Here is a 12,489-nt window from a genome sequence, read left to right on the forward strand (position 1 = left end):
TCTTTTGTCGTAGATTTTCGTAGAAGGGAATGAAACAACGTTAACTCATTAGCTAGTAACCAGAAGAGTTTTAGCTATTGATCTCTTGTAGCAGTTGTCTTCCTTGATTTTGTTAAAGATATTATTACTAGACATACTCGGTCTTAAGGGAGCAAGGAGAGGGGTAGTCATCTTGGGATCCGGAACTAAATATCAATCTGAGGATCTTTACCTTCCCCCCCCTATGGAGTTGGTTTAATTTTGCTTTTTGTGTTACTCCACCACCGGTGAAACTTGATTTTCAGGTCGGGTTTATTCTCTTTTCGGGCTTTTGATTCTCTTTTGGTTAATTTTTTTAGGTAGGTTATTTTAATTTATTTCACAGGTTGGTTAGAACCTGTAATTACTACTATAGAAGAAAAGTTTGAAGCTTTAATTTTCCAAGTTGGGTATTCTTTTACATTTCTAATTTTAGGTGCTTTAATTTGTTTCAATTGTACAATTTTGTAAGTGATTTTACATTTTATAATCCTTCAAATCTTAATTAAATTGGCCTATAATTGTTGGATTTTAGTATTTAATCTCTTCTCGTGGTTCTCGTTTTTTTTATTGAAACTAAAGCATGGGTTAAAGCGGACCCAAACACAGCAAGGTAAAAGTTTTCTGAAGTACAACTTTCCACCCATGTCTTCCTTGATAATGTTAGATTAGTGTTCATCAGGTTAGTTCAATCTATGTTTTAGGTCTATGATTATTGAGTTTTGACTGTATATTATTAATTGAGTTTTTGTTTATCCTCTTATATTGTTTGGCATCTAATTCTTATCTTTCTATGTTTCTTTAGGTATACTTTTTTATTTCTGTTGGAATTGGCTGCATCGACATCGACAATTAATTCAAGTATTCATCTATTCTTTTTCTTTGCACCGAATCTACATTTTGAATTCTATTGCATCCTCAAGAACTTAATCTTTTACTTTCTTGTATGTCTCTAAAGTGTGTCATGGGATATGCTTGATATATATGTAATGGGGTGTATAAAGGTAATTAATCCCATTATGTTTATTATATATTGACTGCTGAGTGCTTGGTGTCTCACATTCCTCTATCATGTTGCAATGGGAGTTTTTCAAAGCCGCTCTACCATGTAATCTAAGTTTTTGTAAGAGATGATTTTTATTTTGCAATACGGGTCCAAAGTTATAGTAACAATAGTTTGCAGTATTGCTTGCCCCTATTTTTCATCCATCCAAAGGTAAGAACGCTAGGTGGATCTTTCATATTGAAACCGTTATGTGCCAGTGAAGCTCCTTTTGTTCACCATTGTTTTTCAGCTGTATTTGTTCTTGGTTTTGGTGCTTTGGACATTTTTAAAAATAAAAAATGAATTATCACATTTCCTTTGGCTATATATTATGTTGTAGATGTCATTGGATGAGTCTGATTGGTTGTTGTGCTTTTCTAATGGTCTCTGCTATGTCGTGGGAAACAAATTGAGTGCTCATACTGCATTTACGAATATATTTGTTGTGCTTTGAATACAATTCCTTGTATGTGCCGCAACACAATGGGGTATCGTATAATCACTACAACAGAAGGGGTCTTTAGCAGCGCACCCTTTTGCAACGCCGAAAAATTGTTGCTACAAGTCACGTATTGCGACGCCTTTTGGGGCTGCAAAAAATTTGGCGTGCTATCAATTTTCTTGTAGAGGATTTATGTACGACAGCGCCTCTTGCGTTGTAAATGGTTGTAATTATATTTTCTAAAAACAGAAAATACAATTTAAAACGCGGGCTGTCATTGCTAAAGCTTAATGGATCATTTATGCGATGCTATTTTTCGTTGTAACAATTTTTTTAGGAATGTACACGTTAATCTGGTATAACCTCTGTTCGCGATGCAAGTGGCGTTGTTGGTGGGCCTCTTGTGGGGGGCCTAGTTTAAATTGGCACTTTCGAACTAAAACTAAAATTGAAATACCAAAATTAAAAAACTTCGAAGTCTCGAACTAAAACCAAAAATTGAAATACCAAAACTGAAAAACCGAAAAAACTTTCTTTATTTTCTCTAACCCTTACTTCAACCAGCCTCCCCAAATTGGCAACGAATCAAAAGTCCAAAACACTCCTCGAGTCCTCACATCTATTGACAAGATAAGCTAACGATCTCTCTTTCACCCTCTCTCTCCTTTGATTTTGATAACCCAAGCTTTGATTTTTCAGGTTCGCTTATTTTCGGGCATAATTGACTTTGGTTCTTTTTGGGTTTATTTTACAGGTTGATTTGAAGTGGAAATTAGTTATGGATAAAAAAAAAATTGGAATTTTTAATTTTGTAGGTTGGGTGCTATTTTCATTAGTATTCTTTTGCATTTCGGAAATGAATTAGAGTTTTGGTTTTGGCGTTGGGCTACTTTTGGTTGTTCTCTTATATTGTTTGCCATCTAATTCTTATGTCTATGTTTTTTTTAGGTCATTTGTTGTTGGATTTTGGTTGCATCGACCTTGACAAGTGCTTCAAGTATTCTTCCCCGTTCTTTTTTTTAATTGACAACGATTGCACATTTCAATTCTATTGCATCCCCAAAAATTAATATTTTATTTTATAATCTAGAACTTGTGCTTGATAAATATGTAAAGGCATGTGAAAAGTTTCATCCAATTTGATACACTCTAGAAAGGGTCTTTATATTTGCAAAATAATACTCAATAGTATTCACATATGTACAACGAATAATTACTTAGATGGTTACCTCAACTTTTGTTATCTTTGCATTTTTTTAGGCTTAGCTTTTTTTTTCTGCTAATAGTTAAACTTTTTGCTATTTTTTTTCCCCGAATAGATAGACCTTAAAGTCAAATACAATTGCTTGTGAGCTTAAGCTCAAAAACAATGTTGATGTTTACAATCACACTCTTGCGATTTATGATGACACTTGTGCAATTTGCTTCTGCAGTAAGTCCCCTTATTGAATTTTCTATTTTTTTTTCCTGGAGTTCCGAACCTGAGTGAAGAAGTGTTTGGTTGGAAAATGGAGAGGCCTGATTATCTTACTGCCCCTTGACATTGCGATGGATATGTTAGTTGGGACTCGGTATCGGTCATAGTGTCTTAATAGGATGCTTAACCCGCGGTTGATGATGGAGACATGGTCTTTGCATCTTGCAGGTTTACAAGTCAGATTTAAAGAAATTTACGCTACTGGTATTTTACGAGGTTTGATTGATGAACAAATTAGGAAGAAAGAATGGATTGATTTTGACCTTTTAGTATCTTTTTGTTTTATTCCAGGAATACTATAAGGGATATGGTGGTTCATGGGGCACCTGCAATTGCTATATCCGCAGCCCTTTCCCTGGCTGTGGAAGTGTTTAACATGGAGCCGTTTGTTGGAACATCTGAGAATGCAGCTTCTTTTCTTTTCCATAAATTAGACTATCTTGTCTCCAGGTACCTCTTTTTTCTTAAGATGTCGTTTCATATCCCAACCATTATATGACTTATGAATTATTATTTGCAGCCGTCTAACTGCTGTAAACCTGTCGATGATGCCGCAGATAAAACTTAAAGATGTCATAACAAAGAGTTTTGCTTCTTCAGGGGGATTCTAAATCTGTTTTTCGGGTAGTAGATTTAACTCTAGATTCTAGTCTTAGAATGATTGGAAAAACTGTTACATTAATCGATGAAACAAAAAGCGATGTATTATCATTCTTCAAAGCTTACATAGAATCTGCTGAAACCATGGTTGAGGATGATGTTGCTTCAAATAAAGCTATTGGTTCATATGGAGCAAGCTTTATTAAGAATACTCTAAAGGATTCTAAGAACATTTCTATTTTAACTCATTGCAACACTTTGGTGTGCTCGGATTTTGCAATATTGTAGACTTTCGCGTTATTCTATCGATCTAGTAAGAGCTTATGTAAAATAGGTTCTGATACATTCACCCCAGACATTGTTTCAATAGTCTTGCAACAGCTAGATATGGTAATGCCCTTAGAGTTATCCATGGACTTCATACTGATGGGGTCCTTGAAAAGATCAACTAGTCTTGACATTAAGTTTTACACAGGCATGTCATACACTGAGAGTTTGTGACAGTACGATTGTCAAATCTCTCCCTCTCTCTCTCTTCTAGTATCCAAACGGGGTCATTTTATTCTATTTTGCGGGGAACCCAAGGCGAGCAAAAATTCAAGGACATTAGCAATGCCTATGAGGTAAGCAATCGGTTTTTGACTATCATATCCCTGTGATCAATGTTTCACCATGGAAGATTTGCCTACACTACACCATTTGGGTGATTTTGCAACATTTGAGATTTCTTATTAGTAATGTGATACTCATCCGTTAGGTAATTACTCACATATATTATCCGTTAGAAATGTTTATAACCGTTAGTACTCATCTATGCAAATCTTGGAATTATTATGTAACGGTTATTGGATATTTTTAACGCTTTGGAATGTGTTACAAACTAACATATCAAACTAAATCGGTAGAAAAAGAAAATAATCACACCAAAACTTAAGCGAATTTATTTTTTGTTCTCGCTAATCCAAAACATAGCACATGCCTTAATCCCTAAAAGGAAAAAAAAAAAAAAAAAGAAATGAGTGAAGAGAGAAAAAGAGTGGTGTTTACTGCCAAGCCGCTAGGGTTTTGATTACTCTTGGTAAGTCGTCCTCTCTCACTCATTTGTTCTCCTCCTTCTCTTCTCTCATCTTCAACAATCTGTCTTTTGGTTGTGATTTTAACTATTAGTTATTTGGTTTTTGATTTCTAAGATGCAATTTGGTATAAATTCGCCTCAAATATCAAACAAGCTTTGCGGACTGAGGGTTCAATTTGCTCAAGGTAACAAATTTATGTATTGATTTATTGCAAGTTTGGGTTTTAGGTCGTGGGTTTGGTTACACTTTGAATTATTGGGTCAAAGATGCATTCTTTATGGATGTATTAGTTGTTTGATTTGATTATTAGTAATAAGCTTGATGATGAAGATGAAAATTAGATCTGTTTGTGTTTTCTTTTTTGATTTGATTAATTCAAAGTCAAAATCTGTTATAGTAAGCATTTAGATTCATAAAGTGATTTCATTGACTGTCCGATCTCTGTTTTTAATAGTGATATTAGTCGGTGATGTTTGTTAATACTGATCTCTGTTTTTAATAGTGATGTTAGTCGGTGATACTCCACCAATGCAAACTTATGAAAGTCTTTGCATTGCCGGTTCCCAGCCCGAATAAAGGAGGAAGAAGGGGGTCTCTTGGAAGTTTATTTCTGTATAAAGGTAGACATGATGGGCTAGTGATCCATTTCAAGAAAGCTTTTGGTGGTGGCGACTTTTCAAAGGTAAACATGGCTCGTCCAATTTTATTAGTATTTGTTAAGTATATAAGCTTTTAATTGCTATATCTGAGATGTATTTGATGAACTTGAGTGTAGGCATCGAAGGGCTGTGGCCGTGTTATTATCTTTTTGTTTCAAAATGGGAATGAGACTCAAAAACTATAATCTAATAAGAAAGCCACTCAAGCTAGCAGGTGACATTCCCTATCTTTTTTTTTTTTACTTCAGTTATTTGTTTTAGTTTTTATAAGTGGATGTGTTTAAGATTTGGTTTGGCTTCTTAGGTTCACTTTAGTTTTATTTTTTTCGACATACTAAGCTTTTATCACTTCATGAAATTTTGAGAAGAGCCAATGAACTCACTGAATCCATACAGCCAATTCCCAAGGACTTGGATTTAGCTAGTATGGTTGGATAAAGGGGAAATTCTTTCTTTAAGAAAAAGGTAGATCAGGTGGGTGCTTTAATACTTACCTTTTTGGTAAGGAAAGGAGGCTCTAGAATAGCGAGTAATAAAGGGAAATGGAGAGGAGCAGCTTGGCTAGAGGGAACAGGATAACACCCATTTCCTTTATGCAAAGTTAACATAAAGATTTCAGGTAAGCATTTCCAAAACTAATTTCAAGGTTGTACCCATGTTACTTGTGAAGAGATAAGTGTCTTTATAGCATGAGCAAGGATATCCACTATTAGTATCACACATGATCGACATGGTACTTACATGTGTATATATAGGATGATATAATTCCAGCTACTTTAATATTTCCTTGCTCTAATTGTCTCCTGTACATCACCTTGTGATTGTACACAAGTTTCTCATATAGCTAGTTGTGATTGTTGTTAAGTGTACGTGTTTTGGATGGACTAGAACTTTGTTGAGTTCCCTCATTGCATCTTATCTCTTGGTCCCAGAACATTGGTTGAGGAGGATAAGGAGTTTTTAGAGAAGAAAAAGAAGTTGCAGGAATCTTGATCTGAGCAGGTAGTTTGTTTATTCTTTACTATTTATGACACTGTAACTCATACCTTTAGAAGCACTTTGCTAGATGTATATGATTGCTCTATAAAACTGAAGGTGTTGATCTGGCTACTTTAGAAATACTTGCCTTTGTTTTGGAAAGTAAGTAAAATTGCAGCGTTCACTCTAAATCAACCTCTTGTCGTTCCATTCTCAGGTGTGTTATTATGTCTTTTAGCTTCTACTTTTGTTTGCAGAAAGCAGGAGATTTTCTCGTGTAATGCGTTGGCCTCAATCACGAAAAATGAGATAATTCATACACTTGCATTCCTAGGAGTTCTTATGATCTGGTCATTGTGTGATACAAGTGACTTCATTTCACTTGTATTCAAAGACAAAACCTTTACCTTCAAAGGAGTGCAAGAAGAGCAAAAGCTGCCTTGTGAAGGATTACATCCACTTTTTAAGAACCTACTAGAAGGTAGCGAGTTGACAACTCTTGTCTTCTCTGAGCGATTGAAAGATTTCAGGTGAGTTAGAAATTAGTTTCTTTGGATTTGGAGTCCCAAGATATGTATTGTTGTATTTTTCGAATAGTCAGGGTAATTGTCAGTAAGCTTTTGTTCACGCGTATCCGTTTTGATATTCCTATTGATCTTATGAATGATGTGCACTAGGCCAAAGCGCACAATTTTGGAAGCGGAAGGTGAAGCCTAGGTGAAAACATTTGCAAGTAATCTTCTCAACTGTTTCATACTTTTTATCATGAAAAGTGTTTGATGGATTCTGAGTTTCATTCCTCTTCCGAATTCTTGCTTCCTTTTAGCTACTATTTCCAAGCAGTTTTTTTATTTTATGGTGTCAAACTATCAAAGGAACTTAGATAAGCGCACTGAGCCAGTACTTGGTATTACAGGGTTCATCTAGTCAATGGGTTGACGTCATGAAGAGGAAAAGAGCTGTTCATGAAGAAATAATGAATCTGGTGCATCAGAAACGATCTAGTGAACAAGCAGATAAGGTAAATATATGTTATATCCAAATCATGCTAATTATTTATTTATTTTTCATTATTAATTGCTTTATCATTATCTAATGTTGTCAGTTTACCTAGAAGTTGTCTAAACTGCAGAAAAAATATTGACTCGAACATTAGCATGTTATTTGCATGCAAGTTATAATTTTCTAGTTTTTCATTTAGAAGATTAACATGCTGATCTCGTTACTATTTTTCTTTAGGATGCCAGGGAGGAGGATGAAAAAGTAAACACGGTTCGAGGAGAAAAGGAAAAAGGTCTTTTACATCATCCTATCTTTTGTTTAAGTCCAACCGGTTTTAAATTCTTTTCTCAATATTCTCTCCATTCCCTGCTCATATTTCTGTTGCCAATTATTGAATTATTTATGTTTGAATGTTGAGGCTAATGATGTTGAAGTGAATGTAACATACTTGGGTTCTGATTCACTATTATTGTTGTTTTACTTCAATGCTGGAAGGTCGGGGATACAAAAGAAAGGCAGAAAGCTTCAAGGACGAGGAATTCTACATAAGCTCGGTCCCAACAAATCAAGTAGGTTCCAATCCTTTTATTCTCTGGTTAGAACTTCTGCAAGTGTAGTTGTGTAGAGTGTAGAATTTGGCAATGAATATCTTCTAAATACTTAAAACAACCAAAGTTGAAGAAGAAAATTTCATAGGTTTAGACGGAAATTAATCAAAATAATAGAGGTTGTATTTTCTTTAGATCTGCCTTTTTAGGGACACTTTAGCTGCAGAGCTTTTATGAATGAAATATTTACATAATCACTCAGTCTCACAATGAATATGACTTGTCCAGCATTACCAGAAGGGAGTGGCCTTCTTATATTCCTACTTGTTTTAAGCTATATTTTTTAAATGTTAGTTTCAAAAAGAAAAAGGACGGAATTTCCTTTTTAAAGGCGAGAGCTAGCTTTGACCCACGCCCCGGAGAGTTTGTAATATCATGTACTCACAAAAACCTCTCTACTAACTAGGTTTAACTATCTGCCGGTATCTGCTACAAAGTGAATCAGGGTGTCCAGTGGGCACTGGGGTGATGGCATGGGCACTGGGGTGATGGCATGGGCACTGGGTGTGATGGCATGGGCACTGGGGTGAGTTCATCATCATTTATCACTTGAAGAAACAGTCTCCAAATATCAAACGCTACTATCAGTTTTGCATTTCCCACTCATAGGGGAGATTTATATTAATTGCAGGATTTCAGCAACCCCTTTGATCTGTTTGAGTCTTTATTTGAGAACATGGGTGGTATGGGCGTTATGGGTGGAGGAGGACGAGGCACTAGAACAAGAGCAGTGGATGGTGAGGATGAGGTGTACAATCTTGTCTTGAATTTCAAGGAAGCAGTTTTTGGGGTTGAAAAAAAGATTGAGATAACCTTGGAGAGCTGTGGCACCTGTAATGGGTCTGGTGCCAAACCTGGGACCAAGGCATCCAAACGTAGTACCTGTGGGGGGCAAGGTCAGGTCATCCAATCAGCAAGGACTCCTCTGGGTGTTTTCCAGCAGGTAATGACGCGTGCCAATCATGCACGAGGGACGGGTGAATTTTCCACCTGTAATACTTGTAATGTGGTGAAGAGTGAAAGCGATTGAAGAGCTCGCCGACCTTAACAAGTCTAAGACAAAGAAATGCAAGAAGATAGTTATTAAGGTGCCACTACCTTCTCATTTCTATTATTGACATCCCCGACCTCCACGCGCAAGTGTTTGTTCTCTTGTAATGGGGCCCGAAAGGTTGTTCGATGCCAGAAGTAATGGAATCAAGAAGAAGCTCCGAGTGGATGTTGCTCAAATTAGCATGTTATAGACATTAATTGTGGAATTTTAGTTTTTGAATAATTCGTCTAAATTTAGTTGAACGTTGTTAAGATTATGTGAGACGATGTTTTTTCACAAAAAATAGTTATGTGAATTATTTAAGATCTTTTTTATTGAATGATTTAGTAATGAAATTCAATTTGTTATGATTTGTGGTGAATTGTTATAGGGTTACTGTGTTCTATAAAAATTGTTTTGGGCAGGATTATGTAAATGAAAATGTACAGGTATATGCATGAATTGCACCATTTGTAATGCTAAATGCGTCCCAAATAAAACGTGTGCTTTTATGGAATTTATATCATTCGCAACAATTTTAGTGTAGCTAAAAGATTTAATTCTACCGTAACGTAGACACCTTTTGCCACACTTGGTGTGTCGCTAAATTTATGGACGTCTGTTGCCACGCCAAATGTACAGCTAAAAATTCAAACTTTCTGCAATGGAAATAGTGTAGCAAAAGGTTGCCTTTTGTGACGCCTAGTTGTGCAGCTAAAGGTATCACTTTTGCAACGCCATCCTAGTTGTTACAAGCTCTCTTTTGCGACGCCAAGCGCTACAAATAGTTTGAAATAAATTTGTAATTAATTTAATTTTCATAAATGAAGTAGCAACGGAATTAGTGTATTAGCAGCGCCCATAGGCGTCGCAACAAACTAGGAACATTTGCCACGCCACTTTTGGCGTTGCATTTGAGTTTTTGAGACGCACTTTTAGCCACGCCTTTGCAACGCCATCCGCGGTGCGTTCGCGACGAGATCTTTGCCACGCTCAAAGGCACCTTTAGCGATGGGGTATGGCGCCGCTAAAACATGTTACGTTGTAGTGAATATCTTTGCGAAGTTGCTTGAAAAAGTAAACTTGTAGAACTGGAGTCATGTCATTACCAATCTAGATTAACATATAACATACATGCTTTCTCCTTATTAAGTTTTTTTCTGTTTTGAGATGTTCACTATACTTTGAATATTGTCCTCGGGTATACTATGAATATTGTCCTAGGTCGGTACTCTAGAACTATGGGTTTGGGTTAGATATGTGCTACCGATTATATTAAGGCAAGCGGGTTATCTTATGCTTTACCAGTACTTCCAAGATGACTCCCATTCATGTCATTAAGATTGGTAGTATTAGACTTCTCTAATCGTTGGATTGTATGATTGTTCTTGCTCACTCTGCCTTTGTTTTGCTTCTTTTTTAGGGTAGCAGTTTTGGTCAACATGTAGGTGATATATTTGAATTTTTATGTATTTGATTCCATTATAACCGCCTAGAGTATTAACTTTTGAAGTAAGGTTCTAGAGTTCGACTCACCCTTGTTTAAGGATGTCATGCACGAACCGGATCTTCATACTAAATTAGGTGATTATAAGTTGTTTAGGAGATCCGATCTAAAAGGTGTATATGAACCAAGAAAGGTGGTTACCATGAATTGGTATCCTGCCCTTTGTTCCCACTTGTATCAAATTACAAGTTTCCGCATTTTAAAAATCTGAGTTGCTCTTGTTCGAGAAGTTTAGCAAGTAGAAAATATTGGTTTCTTGTGCTAATGCTCTTGGTTTTTCTTTTTCTTAAGATCTGTACTTAGTTAATAAGAAGAATGTCTTAAGTTGGTGTCATTTTTTTGTCACAAATGTTCGATTTTGTGCAAAGATCTTTAAAGCAATACTTAGCTACCAAGAAATGCATGTAAACTTGTTACGAGTATTTTTGAATCCCAATTGAGTCACGTGCTTATAGATTGTGTTCTCCTTGACATAACTTTATATCTTTTTCTTAATTTGTTGTACCAGATTGGCCGAGTAGATTAATGAAGAAAACGTGGATGGATGTAGTTAAAATGTGAGACTATCATTACAATAAAAGGGGTTTTGATCATGACCAAATGTGGCAGGTTGTAGTCATGTTTCTACATCCTAGGTCCATAGGTTTGACTTCATAATTCAATTTTCATATGCATTCTTACTTGAGTGCATTTTAGCTTTGTTTTCTTGGATATATAAGTTTACTTATGTCTTTTTTAATTTTTTGTATCAGAGTTAGTTGATGGGGTAGATTTATGAAAGGACTTGGGTTGTTGCTGTTCAAATTCGGCAAACTTTGAACGTTTGTGAATTTTGCAGACATCAAGTTTTGAGATATTTGTCTAAATTTAATTTGATCTTTGTGAAGATTATTCAGACGATGTATTGGAAAATACCTTTTTGGATGCTTGAATTACTTTTGTAATGGATGATTTTAATCAATGAAATTTATTTTGATGTGATTCTTGTGATGAATTTGGGTAGGAGTCTAAAAAATAAAAATAGTCACTACACTTCGCTATATATGCAAAACAGGAAGCCGTTTCATCTAAAGTTTTAAGAACTAGCCACAGTTCGATCCCAATCATTTGCAGCGGCAAAAAATGCAGCTAAAGCTCAATCTTTTGCAATGCGAGACCTGTAGCTAATAACTCGATTTTTTGCAACGTTGAAGTGTGTAGCAAAAGCCTTTGCTTGTTGCAACGCTAATTGGTGCAGCAATAGGCACACCTTTTGCGACACTTTGAGTGTTGGGAAAACCAAGTTGTTGCAACGCCTAGCGTGGCAAATAGTTTGAAATGGCTTGGGAATTTATTTATTTTCGAAAACACAAGTAGCCACGGAAAAATATTGTACTAACGCTATTGGGGCGTTGCAAAAGCTAAAATATTTTTGCAACGCCATATAGTGCGTCGCAATTGAGTTTTTGAGACGCACTTTTCAGCAATGCCTTTGCGACGTCTAGTTTGGCGTTGCAATTGATCAATTACAACGCCTTTTAACACATTTAGCGGCAGGGTATGGCGCTGCAAATGAGCCTTTCTGTTGTACTAAGTTATAAATGAACTAAAGGGTTCTAAACATTACATATGATGTTCAAATAGGCTAGTCATATACTCCTATATGTATGCCCGTACACAGAGCCAACAAAACATTAGCTCATAATAGATAAGCTGCATAAGAACCAGGCGACTCAGAGTCAAATATAACAGACTGCTTCAATTAGTAACCGACAAAACCCATTAAAATAAGAACCAAGGCATCCCAACACAATGCATAAGGACGTCAGGTTTAGTTCTAGAAGTATTGATACCAAGAAATAGTATCGATATAACACCGTACGTACACAAAGTAACGATCGATACAAGTTTCTACAGTAGTCTTACAGGAAAAGCATGTTCATATTGCAGCAAGATAGGAAGTGAACAACCTTCCTAGATTCAATGCTGACGACTGCGATATTTAATACTATCAAAACCTACCTCGAAAGAATTTCAGACACGTTAAATGAAACAGTAACAAGAA

General features: G+C 35.9%; 2 long non-coding RNA genes across 3 annotated transcripts; both read left to right on the plus strand.

The window, feature by feature from the left end:
- Window positions 1-633: 633 nt before the first annotated feature.
- LOC147522172 (uncharacterized) lies at window positions 634-11,426 on the plus strand. 2 transcript variants are annotated; one of them, XR_015195067.1, is made up of 4 exons: window positions 634-700; window positions 824-879; window positions 10,954-11,088; window positions 11,198-11,426. It is a non-coding gene; the product is annotated as an uncharacterized LOC147522172 (long non-coding RNA). The 2 variants fall into 2 exon arrangements; XR_015195066.1 differs by having other exon boundaries at window positions 640-879.
- On the plus strand, window positions 4,705-6,286 carry LOC147522173 (uncharacterized). Its single transcript, XR_015195064.1, has 4 exons — window positions 4,705-4,842; window positions 5,161-5,340; window positions 5,434-5,531; window positions 6,250-6,286. It is a non-coding gene; the product is annotated as an uncharacterized LOC147522173 (long non-coding RNA).
- Window positions 11,427-12,489: the final 1,063 nt, after the last annotated feature.

This window comes from Coptis chinensis, chromosome 1 (genome assembly GCF_015680905.1).
Source record: "Coptis chinensis isolate HL-2020 chromosome 1, ASM1568090v1, whole genome shotgun sequence".
NCBI lineage: Eukaryota > Viridiplantae > Streptophyta > Magnoliopsida > Ranunculales > Ranunculaceae > Coptis > Coptis chinensis.